Source organism: Panulirus ornatus, chromosome 8 (assembly GCF_036320965.1).
Source record: "Panulirus ornatus isolate Po-2019 chromosome 8, ASM3632096v1, whole genome shotgun sequence".
NCBI classification, from domain to species: Eukaryota; Metazoa; Arthropoda; class Malacostraca; order Decapoda; family Palinuridae; genus Panulirus; species Panulirus ornatus.
Genome location: NC_092231.1, coordinates 44,404,370 through 44,423,785, shown reverse-complemented (window position 1 = coordinate 44,423,785; position 19,416 = coordinate 44,404,370). Strand labels below are relative to the sequence as shown.

The 19,416-nt window shown below is 47.7% G+C and overlaps 1 protein-coding gene across 2 annotated transcripts in view; it reads left to right on the top strand.

Annotated features, from left to right (window-relative positions):
• Nucleotides 1-19,416, top strand: part of LOC139749922 (BMP-binding endothelial regulator protein-like) — a 225,596-nt gene that overhangs the window by 14,356 nt on the left and 191,824 nt on the right. Inside the window, exon 1 of one of the 2 annotated variants that reach the window (XM_071664336.1) lies at nucleotides 11,871-11,914. The exons of the other annotated variant lie outside the window; for it this stretch is intronic. The gene's annotated coding sequence lies outside the window, so the exon portion shown is untranslated. Of the gene's footprint in view, nucleotides 1-11,870; nucleotides 11,915-19,416 lie in introns of those variants that run through there. 2 annotated transcript variants of the gene reach the window in all.

Below are 19,416 nucleotides of genomic sequence, written 5' to 3'. Positions count from 1 at the left end.
ATTAACAAAATATCTCTCTGACAGCGTGGACGAAAGGTGCATAGCAGGGGGTAGGTGGAGGCAAGCACGGAGCGTGCAGTGGATATAGTACTTGGTCATTGGTCGGTTGACACTCTGTATTTTGTATTCTTGGTGAGTTGTAAACACTTGAAGAATAGGTTACTGTAGCCACCAAGAGATGAGTTATTGTCCTTGAAGGAGTGTGGATTTGTGAACAGCATGAAGGCCTTGCTGCACATCCTGGCCTCTCTCATTGGATTCTGTGGTCAAAGGCCGGACTATCATACCCAAGGGTCGTACCGCCGTGCTCCAGGGTCGTACCATCGTGCTTAAGGGTCGTACCACCGTACCCCAGGGTCGTACCATCGTGCTTAAGGGTCATACCGCCGTACCCCAGGGTAGTGCCATCGTGCTCAAGGGGTCCCGTGGTCAGAAAGAGCCGTTGTTCTTGGTTTCACGTACTCCTCAGGAGTTGGTCGGAAAGCCTCGTTAGTACTAAGGACATACATGCTTAGGGCCGCCATGGAGCAGGGGCAGGATAGCGAACCCAGCCTGGGACAGACCAAGCTCTGCCAGAGGACCCGGGGACGGGTACCTTTACAAGGAGGGAGGGCGCTCTCCCAGCACCTCTCACCTACTCAGACCTTTCTTCAGAATCCTTTCTCCACATTCTCCCCTCCCCGCCTACTGCCGTGGCTCCGTTAGGTACATCATCGTTCCTGTTGTTGGGGAGTTTTATGGCCGTTGCTGTGGGGGGAGAAGAGGGGTGGATGTTGTTGTGGCCACCTGAGTATTGAGGAGGAGGAATGTTTTGTGGCCAACTGATGATGGAGGAGAAGACAGGTTGTGGCCAGATGAGTGTATTAATATTATCATTGTTATCATTATTATCATTATTATTATTATCATTATTATTATTATTATTATTATTATTATTACTATTAGTAGTAGTAGTAGTAGTAGTAGTAGTAGTAGTAGTAGTAGTAGTAATAATAGTAGTAGTGGTAGAAATAGTAGTAGTAGTAGTAGAAATAGTAGTAGTAGTAGTAATAGTAGTAGTAGTAGTAGTAACAGTAGTAGTACTGCTACTACTACCACTACTACTATTACTGTGGCTCCAGCAGCAAACAAGTGAGCGTCCTAGACGACGTCTGAGGCGAGAGTGGTGTAGGCAGTATCTTCTGCCATGTACAGTATAGCAGTGCCACACACGCTGGTGAGGCTCTGGGAGACGACTTCTGAACCCTTGTACCTCCAGTCGTGGTGTAGACTGCTCAAACGTGGCAGCTGTACGTAACAACGCCGACATATTTGTCAAAGTTTAAGGCACAAAGCGCCACGAACTCTGCATTAAACCTGACTGTGTACACTTCTGGCCTCCTCACCCAAAGTACAATATAATCATCTACTGTTAGCTTCCATTCCCGACCCCCCCTGAGAACTGTAGGACATCCTCATCATCTCCTGACAACTGTAGGACGATTGTTGCTCTGAACAAACTAATAAAGTAGCTGATCGATTACATCCTTATTGGCTTCCAGTCAAGTTGAATGAAAGCTGGGTCTCAGTTTGCACTCAGGGGTGGCGGCTCCTCCTCCTCCTCCACGGCACTATTTCTGGACGCCTCTCAGGCATTTGATTAAGTGAAGTTCCGAAGACGTTTAGAAATATTAGTCGTTCCTGTAGGCAATGTGAGGACAAGGGTCCATGCCAGGTTATAGCCTCGCGAATCTTGAAGGACTCAATAAAGTTGTAAAGTTGCCATTGATCAATTTGAAAGGCTTTGATCGTCGAAGAGATACGCAGACATGGCGTTTCTTTGATAGTTTGGGTGAAGGGCACGTAGCTGGGGATAGGTGGTGGAGGCAAGAAGAGAGGGGACAGTGGGTACAATACATCGACTTAAGAGGGTGACAGGTGGGCCTAAGTGGACCCAGGGGATACCTCGTCCTCTGGGAGAATGGGAAGCACTATAGTTATATTGCAGAGTGTGACCAGTGTACTTTAAAAGACAAGATGTCGTACAGAGCATCAGAACTCAGTTCATAAGCAAGATCTATAATATAAAGGACATGCAAGATCTGTGATATACAAGATATACTGATCATGATAGCAATTTGAAAATGTAAAGTTGCATAATGGAGTAATATGAATGACAGGATCTGGTATCGGTATATTATACATGACAGTTAGAGTGGATTTGTGCAGACGAGGCCATTGTTCGTTTCTTCCTGACGTTACCTTTCAAAGCTGGAAAGGCAATTAGGTATACGAGAAACTGCCTTATTACTTTTCACTTGTTAATATTGCTGAACAAAAAGCACTTCTAAGGCTTATTTTTTTCAGTCACTGTTAGCCGTCTGTTAGAGGACCTGTGCGCTGGTAAAACCGGGTGTCACATAGTTGTAGAACATCTGTTAATGGGTTTCGGCTTTTACATCCCACCAGGAGTTTTATGATGAAAATATTACACGTCTGTCAAAGACATAGTAACGTGAGTAGTCTGTGTTTACACCCAGGACATGTGCTTTATTCTCCCTTCCCATCTCCGCTATTTGTTGTTTGATTGGCGACAAGATGTGATTCTGAGGAAAAGTTGTCCATGTAAGATATTTGGACAAATATTTCATCACATTACGTCAACCAAAGGACTACGTTCTTGATCATTAAGGGTCGTACCATCGTGCTCAAGGGTCGTACCGTCGTGCTCAAAGGTCGCACCGTGGTGTCAAGGGTCGTACCGTCGTGCTCAAGGGTAGTACCGTCGTGGTCAAGGGTCGTACCGTCGTACTCAAGGGTCGTACCGTCGTGGTCAATGGTCGTACCGTCGTGGTCAAGGGTCGTACCGTCGTACTCAAGGGTCGTGCCGTCGTGCTCAAGGGTCGTACCGTCGTGCTCAAGTGTTTAGGGTAGTTGTAGGAAACAAATTACGAAATACGACCCCTTGAGCGTAATATAAAGTCAAATGACTCCCCAGATCTAGGTATCCTTAATACAATACGTGCAATACAATAAGATAAAATGCAATACTCTGCAATACAGTACAGTTGTTTAACCTACAAAACACAAACAACTACAGCTAATTCAGGTAAGAGAATACTTGTTGAAGTAAGAGATGTTGAGTAACCGTGAAACATCACACGTTAGGCAAGTGATGCAGGAATTAGTCTCATAAGAGGTTAGGTTGCGAGTCAGTTAGCCAGCCACCTCCCCGACACACTAACACTTCAACCCCTTGAACATGATGGTACGATTCTTGAACACGACGGTACCACCATTGAACACGATGTTACGACCCTTGAACACTACATTACGACTTCTGAACCTGATGGTACGACCCAACCTTACCTTACAATGGTTTGGGAGGTCTTCTACCCCTACAGCTGGGTCTGGCACTTTACATAATCTTACGTATACCTTACGATGGTTTGGGAGGTCTTCTTCCCCCACAGCTGGGTCTGGCACTTTACATAACCTTACGTATACCTTACGATGGTTTGGGAGGTCTTCTACCCCCACAACTCAGTTTGGACTAAAACGCTACTTAGCTCTTCTGCTCAATCTGTCTGTTAAAGGCAGCAACCCGTAGCTCCACACCACAGCCTGGATGATATGGTACGATTTTTTTTAAGTATTTGTCCTGAAACTGAAGATATTTTTTTTTCCACCGTGCGATCTAAAGTATTAATAATGACTTCGAGCAATATATCATACAATTCGGGACGCCGGTTGTTTATTCTGTTTTCTGTTGCCATAAGCATTGTGTCTTTTGATTTCGAGGGTAAAATATTTTAGTCTTCATTGCCTTTCGTTCTGTAGGGCACACTAGTGTGAATTAAGTATATTCTTTCCAGTTATATATCTTATCAAATCGTCAGTTTAACCCTTTGTGACATATATTTCCTGACATGCACATATACGTGTTTATGACATGCCTCAATGTGACTATTTTTTATAACACGTCCGTGTACACTTTATATGACATGCCCGTATACACGTATACATGCCCGTATACACGTATACATGCCCGTATACACGTATACATGCCCGTATACACGTATACATGCTCGTATACACGTATACATGCCCGTATACACGTGTGTACGAAAGTTCAAGACTTAGTCAACTAAGACTTGCGAATGAAGTGTGACAAGAGACTTGGAGTGATGTCATTGGTCTGGTGGCCGAGATGAATGGAGAGGCTGGGGGCGTGAACCTGCATACACGTGGGGGGGATGTGTATGTAAATTTGTGTCCTGCAATTCAAACATTTGTTGAGCCAGAGGCAAATAGAGAAGTCTGTCTCTGGACCCGGAGTTCTGAGACAACTTATCGCCAGCTGGATGATGATGTGTGTAAGGGAGATTAATTGTCTATAAGGGCGTAGTTGACCATCTTATATGCCATGGCAAGGCAGTTCGATTGTTAGCGTGGATTGATAATTGTTTAGAATCGTTAACATGTGCGAACGATGGTAAAAGGACATACCCGTCTGTCCTGCAGTGACGTGATCATGTGAAAACCATCGTACTCAGAGGTTGTGCCGTCGTGCTCAGAGGTCGTGCCGTCGTGCTCAGAGGTCGTACCATCATACTCAGAGGTCGTGCCGTCGTGCTCAGCGGTCGTCCCGTCGTGCTCAGAGGTCTTGCCGTCGGGCTCAGAGGTCGTGCCGTCGTGCTCAGAGGTCGTGCCATCGTACTCAGAGGTGGTGCCTTCGTGTTCAGAGGTCGTGCCGTCGTGCTCAAAGGTCGTGCCGTCGTGCTCAAAGGTCGTAGCGTCGTGCTCAGCGGTCGTCCCCTCATGCTCAAGACGTAAGTAAGAATAGATCATTGAATTACAAGCTGGTCCAGATGGCGTGAGGGGCCAGACGTCTCTCTGCCAACAACAGTGCTCTGATTCTGTTGACGTCTTTCACACCTCGAGCTGGCCACTCCTGGCAACAGGGAGAGAGAGAGAGAGAGAGAGAGAGAGAGAGAGAGAGAGAGAGAGAGAGAGAGAGAGAGAGAGAGAGAGAGAGAGAGAGAGAGAGAGAGAGAGAGAGAGAGAGAGAGAGAGAAGTGTTTTGGATGCTGTCACCCAGACTGACACGAGAAAGCTTTTGATAATTCTTCTTCTCCTCTCCTCCACCCCCCCCTTTTTTTTCTAGAGTTAACAATTTGAGATTCGGGAGTGGCCAGACTTCTACAAGGTGCTTGTAATAACCGGTTCGAACCCCGAGACCTGTCGGGAGTGTCTCCCTTCAACACACAATATTATCGAGCCAAAATACCAGCGTTTTACGTCCATGATGAAGTATATTATTTTTCTATAACCCCTTTTTAAAAACGATGTTAACCATCCCTTTACTTTCCTCATTGAACTGTTTAGGGCCACTAATGTCAAAAGCTGTGATGGATGGAGGCAGTTTATTTGAAATTATAATTTCTTTTTTGATGATTTATTAATGAGAAACATGAAAAAAAAAAATGTTTTGCCTTTACTGCTAATAAAAACAAAAATGATTGGGACAGAATTGATATATGTTTTTATATTCTCATTCTGGAATTGATTTCGGTTGCATTTTCTGTCGTTAGTAATACAGACATACGGATGTATGAGAGAAAGAAAACGTGTACATTTTACTGTCTTTTCAACGATGTGTGCCGGGAGCCGCCCTCAGCTGTGTGTGTGTGTGTGTGTGTGTGTGTGTGTGTGTGTGTGTGTGTGTGTGCAGGTTCCCATACCAACAGAGAGGAACGTCTTTCGAGTTAAATAATCTCAGTTCTTGGGGAATTCCTTGGATGATATTAAAAGTGAGTCTCTGATACCTTTAACCTAAAGTGTTACATACGTACTGGTGAAGAAATTAGAAAAAAAAAAAGAAGGTATCTTTCCCACTGGTGGCGATGAATTTCGTAAAGATCAGTACGACGTGTGTTGTCTCGGTAGGGTTGGTAAGCCTGACTGTGAGACAGATTTTCTAATAACTGTGGTAGCCCTGCTTTATAGTTATTTCCATCGAATACGAAACCTATGGTACATTTATTTTGACAAATGATAGGAAATGCCGCTAGCGATCGATCTATTACAATACCATGAAAGCAGGACTACCAGCGTGAGGCCAGACCAATGGGAATATCTCGAAATCCTTCGTCTGTAGGTGTCATATTGTTTCACACAGAAGGTGTTAAGATACTTTTTTTTTTTTTTTAACTGTGTGTACGTACGTTGTTAAATAAGAGGAGCATATACATTGGCATCGCGTTGCGTTTCTCTCTCTCTCTCTCTCTCTCTCTCTCTCTCTCTCTCTCTCTCTCTCTCTCTCTCTCTCTCTCTCTCTCTCTCTCTCTCTCTCTCTCTCTCTCTGTAGGCTTGTCTTATGGCAAAATACTTAAGGTTCAGCGAAAGCTTGATTGGAGGTAGATGAGCGGTGGGGGGGTGGATCTATGGGGTTATTTTATGGGGGGGGGGGGGTTGTTAGAGGCTTCTGTGGCGTCAAAGAATGGGAGAAAAGTTTGGAAACCCTGATATTGTAGATCACAATCAATCTTTCCTTAGACAAAATCCCGTGACAGACTTGTGTTTAATGAGTTCAAGGTGCCTTTCAGCCTCTCAGAATGTTTATAGATGGTAGCTGATGGTTTATGATCACCAGATACATCAGGTGATCTCTCACTTACCTCAACATGTCTATTATATTTCTTTATGATTTCCCCAAAGAACCATTGTCTGTGAAACAGGCCTTGCGTTACCGGGGACCTCATTCTAAGGGCTTCTGATGCCCAAGACTGCGCTACTTCCCAGTAGCAGGGGAATGTAGTCTCCTTTGGGATGAGAAGTTCTTTAACGAGACTGTACGTACTGCCAGTGATACAAGCTTCGCCAGTAACGACTTTTCACTCGCGGTGTAACCCCTTGCAGGCGGAGCCCGGTAACACCCACCCAATATACTCTTGAACATAATTGTACACAAAGATCTCTCCTGGTAACCTAGCGGTTAGCATTCCCGCCTCTTGCACAGGGGTCCCGGGTTCGATCCTGGCTGTTGGAGGTTTGTATGTTCTGTGAAGGTGCGCGTTTCTATGCACCATGTTTGTATATATATATATATATATATATATATATATATATATATATATATATATACCCGTATCTTATTCCTTCAGTAGAACAGGCTTGTGTCTAGCTAGATTGTACTTTACAATTTCTTCAACATACGACAGCTTACCAATGACTCTCCTCCTCTGCCATCTGTAGGTATTCTAAGGTACGACACTTCCACTGTATGAGTTGCTTGAGTGCACACTATTTGGTTGTGATTACCTTAATGTATTGAGATCGTCCTGATACCTTCCCCCAGACAATTAGGATTTGATTGATATACGACATTTAATTAACTTCCGATGTTTCTGCTAATAGATGTTATGTCTACTGATGGAAAATATTTCCCTCTCTCCTCTCTCCCCTTCGTGGACATTATCTTAACGAGCTTACGATTTACTGATTGGCCGACCGCCCGTAACTGGGTGATTCGATCGCTGATATGCAGTATTATATTCCATTTGCATTAATTAGACCCGAATGGATGCGATCATAGGATTTTAGCAGATGCATACCTTCACCGCAGCTAACTATATCTGTCTACCTCTCGGATGCTATAGCTGTGGAAGGATGATATAGCTGTAGGTGGATATCATAGCTGTGGAGGGATGACATAGCTGTAGGTGGATATCATAGCTGTGGAGGGATGACATAGCTGTTGGTGGATATCATAGCTGTGACTGGATGATATAGCTGTAGGTGGATACTGTAGCTGTGGCGGGATATTACAGCTGTAGGTGGATACTGTAGCTGTGGCGGGATATTATAGCTGTAGGTGGATACTGTAGCTGTGGCGGGATGATATAGATGTAGGTGGATAATATAGCTGTAGTGGGATGATATAGCTATAGCAGGATACTATACCTGAAGGACGGTACTCGAGATGTTACGGGATGATATAGCAGTAGGTGGATACCATAGCTATAACGGGATAATGTAGCTGCAGGTGGATACTACAGCTGTAGTGGGATGATACAGCTGTAGTGGGATGATATAGCTGTGGCGGGATGATATAGCGGTAACGGGATCATGTAGCTGTATCAGGATACAATATCTGTAGCGGGATGCTGTAGCTGTTGAAATAAACAAAAAAACGCTATAACTTTATAGAGATACACGATAGCTGCAGCAGGATACTTTAGCTGTAGAGAGATACTATAGCTGGAAGTTATAGCGCTAGCATTAAGTAATAAGTTAGGCTTAATCCACTTCTAAAGTACGGATATATTCTTGGCCATATTAACATAGTGGAGTTTGCTGTTAGCCCGGCCAGGTGAAGCGAAACGTAAAGACTTCGTAATTTTTTCCGACAGGTTAGGTTAATTCTGCTCTCTCTCTCTCTCTCTCTCTCTCTCTCTCTCTCTCTCTCTCTCTCTCTCTCTCTCTCTCTCTCTCTCTCTCTCTCTCTGTACGTTGATACGTCGACTGCAGTACCAAACCTCTCCGGCACGACGGTACGACCCTTGAGTACGACTGTGCGACCCCTGGGTACGACTCTGCGAGTCTTAGGTATGATGGCTCGGTGATTGACCTGACCTGCAAGGTAAAGGTCAGTAGCCATGCTATCATACCATCATGCTCAAAGGTCGTACTGTCTTACGCAAAGGTCGTACTCTCGTGCTCAATGATCGTACTTTCGTACTCAAGGGTCGTACCCTCGTGCTTACTGGTCGTACCTTCGTCCTCAAAGATCCTACTGTCGTGCTCAGAGGTCGTACCCTCGTGCTCAAAGGTCGTACTATCTCGTGCTCAATGGTCGTACCCTCGTGCTTAATGGTCGTACTCTCGTGCTCAGTGGTCGTACCCTCGTGCTCAATGGTCGTACCCTCGTGCTCAATGGTCGTACTCTCGTGCTCAATGGTCGTACCCTCGTGCTCAGTGGTCGTACCCTCGTGCTCAATGGTCGTACCCTCGTGCTCAATGGTCGTACTCTCGTGCTCAATGGTCGTACCCTCGTGCTCAGTGGTCGTACCCTCGTGCTCAATGGTCGTACCCTCGTGCTCAATGGTCGTACTCTCGTGCTCAATGGTCGTACCCTCGTGCTCAGTGGTCGTACCCTCGTGCTCAGTGGTCGTACTCTCGTGCTCAGAAGGTTGATATACACAGAAACTTTTCAGTGGCACCTCCTGCCCCCCGGCTGATGTGGGAGAGCATGTTGATGTGGGAGAATATGTTGATGTGGGAGAATATGTTGGCGTGGGAGAATATGCTGATGTGGGAGCGTATGTTGATGTGGGAGAGTATGTTGATGTGCGAGTGTATGTTGCTGTGGGAGAGTATGTTCATGTAAGAGAATATGTTGGTGGGGTAGCGTATGTTGATGTGGGAGTGTATGTTGGTGAGAGAGTATGTTGGTGTGGTAGCCGTATGTTGATCAGGGTAGAGTCTGTCTCTTTTTTTTTTATCTAGGTCTGTGAATGTCTGTCGGCAGTGTGTGTGTGTGTGTGTGTGTGTGTGTGTGTGTGTAAGAGTGCGGTGATGGGGTTGATATGGTGTGTTTGTGATGGGGTGTGTTGACCTGGGGTGATGTTGGTGTTGGTTGGACCCTGAAGTGCGTGCGTTGGAGTTGGAGGCGGGTCAGTGAGTGCGTTCACGGAGTTCGAAAGTCTGTGTTTCTGGTAGACGAGTGTGTTTCATGTCGGGGTGGGACGGGTTAACGTCTGGTGCAGGTGAGTGTGTGTGTGTGTGTGTGTGTGTGTGTGTGTGTGTGTGTGTGTGTGTGTGTGTGTGTGTGTGTGTGTGAGGTGAGAGAGTGCGTTAGGTATGTTCAGTGAGAAACGTAACCCCGCAGTCGCTGCAACGGATGAGTGTGTGCGTTGGGGAGGGGGGAGGGGGGGTAGAGTGTGGGGGGGAGGAGTATTATATTTCTGTGTTTGTGTGTGTTGGTGTGTGTTTGTCTGTATGTGATTCCCCCAACTTTTTTCTCTTTTTTTTTTTTTTGCAGTGGGGGTAGGGAGTTTTACACCAGTGGGTTACCATCATCTGATGTTCTTGACCACGACGGTACGACCCTTGATCACGACGGTACGACCCTTGAGCACGACGGTGCCTTGATCAGACGGTACGACCTTGATCCGACGTACGACCCTTGAGCACGACGGTACGACCCTTGAGCAGACGGTACGATCCTTGAGCACGACGGTACGACCTTAGCACACGGGACCTTGAGCATGACGGTACGACCCTTGAGCACGACGGTACGACCCTTGAGCACGACGGTACGGCCCTTGAGCACGACGGTGCAACCCTTAAACACGACGGTACGAACCTTGAGCACGACGTTACGACCCTTGAGCACGACGGTACGACCCTTGAGCACGACGGTACGACCCTTGAGCATGACGGTACGACCCTTGAGCACGACTCTCGAAATTGATCATATTTCTTTTTTGTAATCAATGACTCCTATGTGTCTCCCATGTTCTTTATCTACCACTGTGGACGCATCATCGAAAATGTGAAGATTTTCCTCGGGATTTACTTTACGTGATATTGACACCATATTTGTCACGCTCCTTTGAACCTTCTCTAACAACTCTTTTTTTCACTCGTTTACTTTGACCAAACTACTGAGCAGTATTATTCATCATTACCAACATTCATCATAGATTTATCATATAATATATCTATATGTTTTTCTAGCTGTCTATAGAATTTTTCATACTTATTCGCCGTTTCCCGCGTTAGCAAGGTAACGCCAGGAAGAGAGAATGTGTGTGTGTGTGTGTGTGTGTGTGTGTGTGTGTGTGTGTGTGTGTGTGTGTGTGTGTGTGTGTCACATCTCGGTAGGACCAGAAGGATCCCTAATTTATGTCAGGTTTTCTCCTCATCGTATAAATATTACTTTTATCATCAGTATATATTTTGCATATAATAATATCCTATTTGCATTGACAGAACTTATACTTAAATCCATTTATTTTCACGTGAGCGTGTGTGTGTGTGTGTGTGTGTGTGTGTGTGTGTGTGTGTGTGTGTGTGTGTGTGTGTACACGCCTGAGATTAATCTTAAAATTGTTTGATGTTATATTGGTGGGGACATCACTGACAAATGGAAGTTGTGAGGGGCGCGCCCTGGGGCAGGCCAGGCTGGAGGAGGGTAGCCCCGGCCTGGCCTGGCCTGGCCCGTCTCTCTCTCTCTCTCTCTCTCTCTCTCTCTCTCTCTCTCTCTCTCTCTCTCTCTCTCTCTCTCTCTCTCTCTCTCTCTCTCTCTCTCTCTTGCTGTCTTGTTTATTGCTTGGCTGCCGTGTAGACTCGCCTCCCTCCCCCCCGCAACACACACACACACACACACACACACACACACACACACACACCACTTGTCGCCATTTATTTACTCTCTCGCACCTTTGTTTGCCTCCCGCCTTCTATCGAAGAGATACCGCGGCTGTAAATAGTTTTTCTCTATTTTTTTTCTCACCTCTCTCTCTCTCTCTCTTCTCTCTCTCTCTCTCTCTCTCTCTCTCTCTCTCTCTCTCTCTCTCTCTCTCTCTCTCTCTCTCTCTCTCTGCTGCCACAGCTTGTGGCGGTGGTGTGTGGAGGTGCCGTTCCACAACTGGTCATTCATCAGCTGGCTGCTTCTCCACGAAGCTTATCTCCGCTCGTACCCAGAGATAGCCAGACGGCGCGCAAGCAGCGACCTGATTGGCCGGAACAATGTAAACAAGCGTGTGATTGGCCGCAGTGTTGATGCATGATGTCATCAAATTTGTGATTGGTCCTGACCGGACGGGGGGGTTTTATCTGCTGGGGTATTACCGGGGGTGTGGCCTGAAGCTGGGGATAGTAGGCCGAGATCAGCAACCAGACGAAGAAGATAGTCTGGCTGTCTGAGGTGTGTCACTCACGAGGAGACGAGGCATTTTACGTTGAGATCTACTGGTCGAGGAAGCTGCTGCCTCTTAAGATCTACTGGTCGAGGAAGCTGCTGCCTGATCTACTGGTCGAGGAAGCTGCTGCCTCTTAAGATCTACTGGTCGAGGAAGCTGCTGCCTGATCTTCTGGTCGAGGAAGCTACTGCCTCTTAAGATATACTGGTCGAGGAAGCTGCTGCCTCTTAAGATAGACTGGTCGAGGAAGCTGCTGCCTCTTAAGATCTACTGGTCGAGGAAGCTGCTGCCTGATCTACTGGTCGAGGAAGCTGCTGCCTCTTAAGATCTACTGGTCGAGGAAGCTGCTGCCTGATCTTCTGGTCGAGGAAGCTACTGCCTCTTAAGATATACTGGTCGAGGAAGCTGCTGCCTCTTAAGATAGACTGGTCGAGGAAGCTGCTGCCTCTTAAGATATACTGGTCGAGGAAGCTGCTGCCTCTTAAGATATACTGGTCGAGGAAGCTGCTGCCTCTTAAGATAGACTGGTCGAGGAAGCTGCTGCCTCTTAAGATATACTGGTCGAGGAAGCTGCTGCCTCTTAAGATATACTGGTCGAGGAAGCTGCTGCCTCGTAAGATATACTGGTCGAGGAAGCTGCTGCCTCGACTCCACCTTCGGCTGGTGATGGAGACTCTGGGAAGGCGGGAAACATGGACGTCGCCCGACGCACGGTCGCTCCCCATCCCTACATCGCTCCCCAGAAGCAAGGAGAAAGTTGCACTTGAAGGAAATACGAAAGATGTTGAGAGAGCCAGGAGTCTCGCCGTAGGACACGAGCCTCCTGCAGGAGGAACCAAGAACCGTCGGCTGGTAGCAGGCGCCCCTCGGGGGGGCGGGGGGTCATCTCGTGGGGTCATCGTTTGAGGGGAAAGGTCGCCGGGAAAATGGTTCCTCCCTAAGCGGAGGAGACTTTGTTATGACCTCTTGACCATAGCGGCTCGACCTGTGCATAAGATGGCCTGACCTTTGACCTGACCCCTCATTGGTCGGGTCAAAGGTCATACTAGTATACCCAAGGGTCATAGAGGGTAATTTGGTGTCTGTGTGCACGAAAATGTGACGTGTTCCTCCAGCACAACAGAAAACGTGACGTGTTCCTCCAGCACAACAGAAAATGTGGCGTGTTCCTCCAGCACAACAGAAAATGTGGCGTGTTCCTCCAGCACAACAGAAAATGTGGCGTGTTCCTCCAGCACAACAGAAAATGTGACGTGTTCCTCCAGCACAACAGAAAATGTCATGTGTGTCCTCTCTTTACAGGAGGATACATGTCACGTCTCCTTCCCGCTGTGGGATAAGTGATGTCCCCCACTTTTGGCTGTGAGACAAGTGATGTCCGCCACTGCTGGCTGTGGGATAAGAGATGTTCCCCACTTTTGGCTGTGGGATAAGTGATGTTCCTCACTGCTGGCTGTGGGATAAGTGATATCCCCACTGCTGGTTGTGGGATAAGATAATGTTCCCCACTTTTGGCTTTGGGATGAGTGATGTTCCCCACTTTTGGCTGTGGGATAAGTGATGTCCCCCACTGCTGGCTGTGGGACAAGTGATGTCTCCCACTTTTGGCTGTGGGATAAGTGATGTCCCCCACTGCTGGCTGTGGGATAAGTGATGTTCCTCACTGCTGGCTGTGGGATAAGTGATATCCCCACTGCTGGTTGTGGGATAAGATAATGTTCCCCACTGCTGGCTGTGGGGCAAGTGATGTCCGCCACTTTTTGGCTGTGGGATAAGTGATGTCCCAACTTTTGGCTTTGGGATAAGTGATGTCTCCCACTTTTGGCTGTGGGATAAGTGATGTCCCCCACTGCTGGCTGTGGGACAAGTGATGTCTCCCACTTTTGGCTGTGGGATAAGTGATTTCCGCCACTTTTGGTTGTGGGATAAGTGATGTCCCCATTTTTGGCTGTGGGATAAGTGATGTCTCAACTTTTGGCTGTGGGATAAGTGATGTTCCCCATTTTTGGCTGTGGGATGAGTGATGTTCCCCACTTTTGGCTTTGGGATGAGTGATGTTCCCCATTGTTGGCTGTGGGATAAGTGATGTCCCAACTTTTGGCTGTGGGATAAGGGATGTCCCAACTTTTGGCTGTGGGATACGTGATGTCCCCTTTTTTGGCTGTGGGATAAATGATGTCCCTTATTGTTGGCTGTGGGATAAGTGATGTCCCTCATTTTTCCTGTGTTCATCAAAGGAGAATGATTTTAAACTTGGTTCTTGCAGTCCATGACTATATGAAGCCAGGTGTCCTGCACTGTTTGCTACAGCTCTCCTGGTACAGATGTGAGGGACATGTGTAACACTGTGCAGGTGTGGTACTAGCGTCAGAGGGCTTCCCTCTACACCTGCACAGCACAGGACAAGTGTGTCGGGCATCTCCCCCATACCTACCTCAGAGGCTACAGGTGTCCTGGTACGTGTGTCTGCCATCTCCTAACACCTGCCCCAGAGGCTACAAGTGTCTTGGTACATGTCGTGCATCTCCCGACACCTGCATCACGGGCTACAGGTGTCCAAACACGTGCGCGAAGAACATTTCTCCATATTTGTGTATTCTGTGCACGCATGTGCTATGCACAGGTGCAGCGTATTTATATACTGGGTACGCAGGTATTTTTAAACACTTGTAGCGCAACGGTACAACCAGTGGATGTGGTCAGACACCAGTCCATCATACCCAAGGGTCGTACAGTCGTACTCAAGGGTAGTACTGTCGTACTTAAGGGTCGTACTGTCGTACTCATGGGTCGCACAGTCCTACTCAAGGGTAGTACTATCGTATTCAAGGGTCGTATTGTCGTACTCAAGGGTCGTACTGTCGTACTCAAGGGTCGCACAGTCCTACTCAAGGGTCGTACTGTCGTACTCAAGGGTCGCACTGTCGTACTCAAGGGTAGTACTGTCGTACTCAAGGGTAGTACTGTCGTACTCAAGGGTAGTACTGTCGTACTCAAGGGTAGTACTGTCGTACTCAAGGGTAGTACTGTCGTACTCAAGGGTAGTACTGTCGTACTCAAGGGTAGTACTGTCGTACTCAAGGGTAGTACTGTCGTACTCAAGGGTAGTACTGTCGTACTCAAGGGTAGTACTGTCGTACTCAAGGGTAGTACTGTCGTACTCAAGGGTCGTACTGTCGTACTCAAGGGTCGTACTGTCGTACTCAAGGGTAGTACTGTCGTACTCAAGGGTAGTACTGTCGTACTCAAGGGTAGTACTGTCGTACTCAAGGGTAGTACTGTCGTACTCAAGGGTCGTACTGTCGTACTCAAGGGTCGTACTGTCGTACTCAAGGGTAGTACTGTCGTACTCAAGGGTCGTACTGTCGTACTCAAGGGTCGTACTGTCGTACTCAAGGGTAGTACTGTCGTACTCAAGGGTAGTACTGTCGTACTCAAGGGTAGTACTGTCGTACTCAAGGGTCGTACTGTCGTACTCAAGGGTAGTACTGTCGTACTCAAGGGTAGTACTGTCGTACTCAAGGGTCGTACTGTCGTACTCAAGGGTAGTACTGTCGTACTCAAGGGTCGTACTGTCGTACTCAAGGGTCGTACTGTCGTACTCAAGGGTAGTACTGTCGTACTCAAGGGTAGTACTGTCGTACTCAAGGGTCGTACTGTCGTACTCAAGGGTAGTACTGTCGTACTCAAGGGTAGTACTGTCGTACTCAAGGGTCGTACTGTCGTACTCAAGGGTCGTACTGTCGTACTCAAGGGTCGTACTGTCGTACTCAAGGGTCGTACTGTCGTACTCAAGGGTCGTACTGTCGTACTCAAGGGTAGTACTGTCGTACTCAAGGGTCGTACTGTCGTACTCAAGGGTAGTACTGTCGTACTCAAGGGTCGTACTGTCGTACTCAAGGGTAGTACTGTCGTACTCAAGGGTCGTACTGTCGTACTCAAGGGTAGTACTGTCGTACTCAAGGGTAGTACTGTCGTACTCAAGGGTCGTACTGTCGTACTCAAGGGTAGTACTGTCGTACTCAAGGGTCGTACTGTCGTACTCAAGGGTCGTACTGTCGTACTCAAGGGTCGTACTGTCGTACTCAAGGGTAGTACTGTCGTACTCAAGGGTAGTACTGTCGTACTCAAGGGTCGTACTGTCGTACTCAAGGGTCGTACTGTCGTACTCAAGGGTCGTACTGTCGTACTCAAGGGTCGTACTGTCGTACTCAAGGGTCGTACTGTCGTACTCAAGGGTCGTACTGTCGTACTCAAGGGTAGTACTGTCGTACTCAAGGGTAGTACTGTCGTACTCAAGGGTAGTACTGTCGTACTCAAGGGTAGTACTGTCGTACTCAAGGGTAGTACTGTCGTACTCAAGGGTAGTACTGTCGTACTCAAGGGTAGTACTGTCGTACTCAAGGGTAGTACTGTCGTACTCAAGGGTAGTACTGTCGTACTCAAGGGTCGTACTGTCGTACTCAAGGGTAGTACTGTCGTACTCAAGGGTCGTACTGTCGTACTCAAGGGTAGTACTGTCGTACTCAAGGGTCGTACTGTCGTACTCAAGGGTCGTACTGTCGTACTCAAGGGTAGTACTGTCGTACTCAAGGGTAGTACTGTCGTACTCAAGGGTAGTACTGTCGTACTCAAGGGTAGTACTGTCGTACTCAAGGGTAGTACTGTCGTACTCAAGGGTAGTACTGTCGTACTCAAGGGTCGTACTGTCGTACTCAAGGGTAGTACTGTCGTACTCAAGGGTCGTACTGTCGTACTCAAGGGTCGTACTGTCGTACTCAAGGGTCGTACTGTCGTACTCAAGGGTAGTACTGTCGTACTCAAGGGTAGTACTGTCGTACTCAAGGGTCGTACTGTCGTACTCAAGGGTCGTACTGTCGTACTCAAGGGTCGTACTGTCGTACTCAAGGGTCGTACTGTCGTACTCAAGGGTAGTACTGTCGTACTCAAGGGTAGTACTGTCGTACTCAAGGGTAGTACTGTCGTACTCAAGGGTCGTACTGTCGTACTCAAGGGTAGTACTGTCGTACTCAAGGGTCGTACTGTCGTACTCAAGGGTCGTACTGTCGTACTCAAGGGTCGTACTGTCGTACTCAAGGGTCGTACTGTCGTACTCAAGGGTCGTACTGTCGTACTCAAGGGTCGTACTGTCGTACTCAAGGGTAGTACTGTCGTACTCAAGGGTCGTACTGTCGTACTCAAGGGTCGTACTGTCGTACTCAAGGGTAGTACTGTCGTACTCAAGGGTCGTACTGTCGTACTCAAGGGTCGTACTGTCGTACTCAAGGGTCGTACTGTCGTACTCAAGGGTCGTACTGTCGTACTCAAGGGTAGTACTGTCGTACTCAAGGGTCGTACTGTCGTACTCAAGGGTCGTACTGTCGTACTCAAGGGTCGTACTGTCGTACTCAAGGGTAGTACTGTCGTACTCAAGGGTCGTACTGTCGTACTCAAGGGTAGTACTGTCGTACTCAAGGGTAGTACTGTCGTACTCAAGGGTCGTACTGTCGTACTCAAGGGTAGTACTGTCGTACTCAAGGGTCGTACTGTCGTACTCAAGGGTCGTACTGTCGTACTCAAGGGTAGTACTGTCGTACTCAAGGGTAGTACTGTCGTACTCAAGGGTAGTACTGTCGTACTCAAGGGTAGTACTGTCGTACTCAAGGGTAGTACTGTCGTACTCAAGGGTCGTACTGTCGTACTCAAGGGTCGTACTGTCGTACTCAAGGGTCGTACTGTCGTACTCAAGGGTCGTACTGTCGTACTCAAGGGTCGTACTGTCGTACTCAAGGGTAGTACTGTCGTACTCAAGGGTAGTACTGTCGTACTCAAGGGTAGTACTGTCGTACTCAAGGGTAGTACTGTCGTACTCAAGGGTAGTACTGTCGTACTCAAGGGTCGTACTGTCGTACTCAAGGGTCGTACTGTCGTACTCAAGGGTCGTACTGTCGTACTCAAGGGTCGTACTGTCGTACTCAAGGGTAGTACTGTCGTACTCAAGGGTAGTACTGTCGTACTCAAGGGTAGTACTGTCGTACTCAAGGGTAGTACTGTCGTACTCAAGGGTCGTACTGTCGTACTCAAGGGTCGTACTGTCGTACTCAAGGGTCGTACTGTCGTACTCAAGGGTCGTACTGTCGTACTCAAGGGTCGTACTGTCGTACTCAAGGGTCGTACTGTCGTACTCAAGGGTCGTACTGTCGTACTCAAGGGTCGTACTGTCGTACTCAAGGGTCGTACTGTCGTACTCAAGGGTAGTACTGTCGTACTCAAGGGTAGTACTGTCGTACTCAAGGGTAGTACTGTCGTACTCAAGGGTCGTACTGTCGTACTCAAGGGTAGTACTGTCGTACTCAAGGGTCGTACTGTCGTACTCAAGGGTCGTACTGTCGTACTCAAGGGTAGTACTGTCGTACTCAAGGGTAGTACTGTCGTACTCAAGGGTAGTACTGTCGTACTCAAGGGTAGTACTGTCGTACTCAAGGGTAGTACTGTCGTACTCAAGGGTAGTACTGTCGTACTCAAGGGTAGTACTGTCGTACTCAAGGGTAGTACTGTCGTACTCAAGGGTCGTACTGTCGTACTCAAGGGTAGTACTGTCGTACTCAAGGGTCGTACTGTCGTACTCAAGGGTAGTACTGTCGTACTCAAGGGTAGTACTGTCGTACTCAAGGGTCGTACTGTCGTACTCAAGGGTAGTACTGTCGTACTCAAGGGTAGTACTGTCGTACTCAAGGGTAGTACTGTCGTACTCAAGGGTAGTACTGTCGTACTCAAGGGTAGTACTGTCGTACTCAAGGGTAGTACTGTCGTACTCAAGGGTAGTACTGTCGTACTCAAGGGTAGTACTGTCGTACTCAAGGGTCGTACTGTCGTACTCAAGGGTAGTACTGTCGTACTCAAGGGTCGTACTGTCGTACTCAAGGGTCGTACTGTCGTACTCAAGGGTAGTACTGTCGTACTCAAGGGTAGTACTGTCGTACTCAAGGGTAGTACTGTCGTACTCAAGGGTAGTACTGTCGTACTCAAGGGTAGTACTGTCGTACTCAAGGGTCGTACTGTCGTACTCAAGGGTAGTACTGTCGTACTCAAGGGTCGTACTGTCGTACTCAAGGGTCGTACTGTCGTACTCAAGGGTAGTACTGTCGTACTCAAGGGTAGTACTGTCGTACTCAAGGGTAGTACTGTCGTACTCAAGGGTCGTACTGTCGTACTCAAGGGTAGTACTGTCGTACTCAAGGGTAGTACTGTCGTACTCAAGGGTCGTACTGTCGTACTCAAGGGTAGTACTGTCGTACTCAAGGGTAGTACTGTCGTACTCAAGGGTAGTACTGTCGTACTCAAGGGTAGTACTGTCGTACTCAAGGGTAGTACTGTCGTACTCAAGGGTAGTACTGTCGTACTCAAGGGTCGTACTGTCGTACTCAAGGGTAGTACTGTCGTACTCAAGGGTAGTACTGTCGTACTCAAGGGTCGTACTGTCGTACTCAAGGGTAGTACTGTCGTA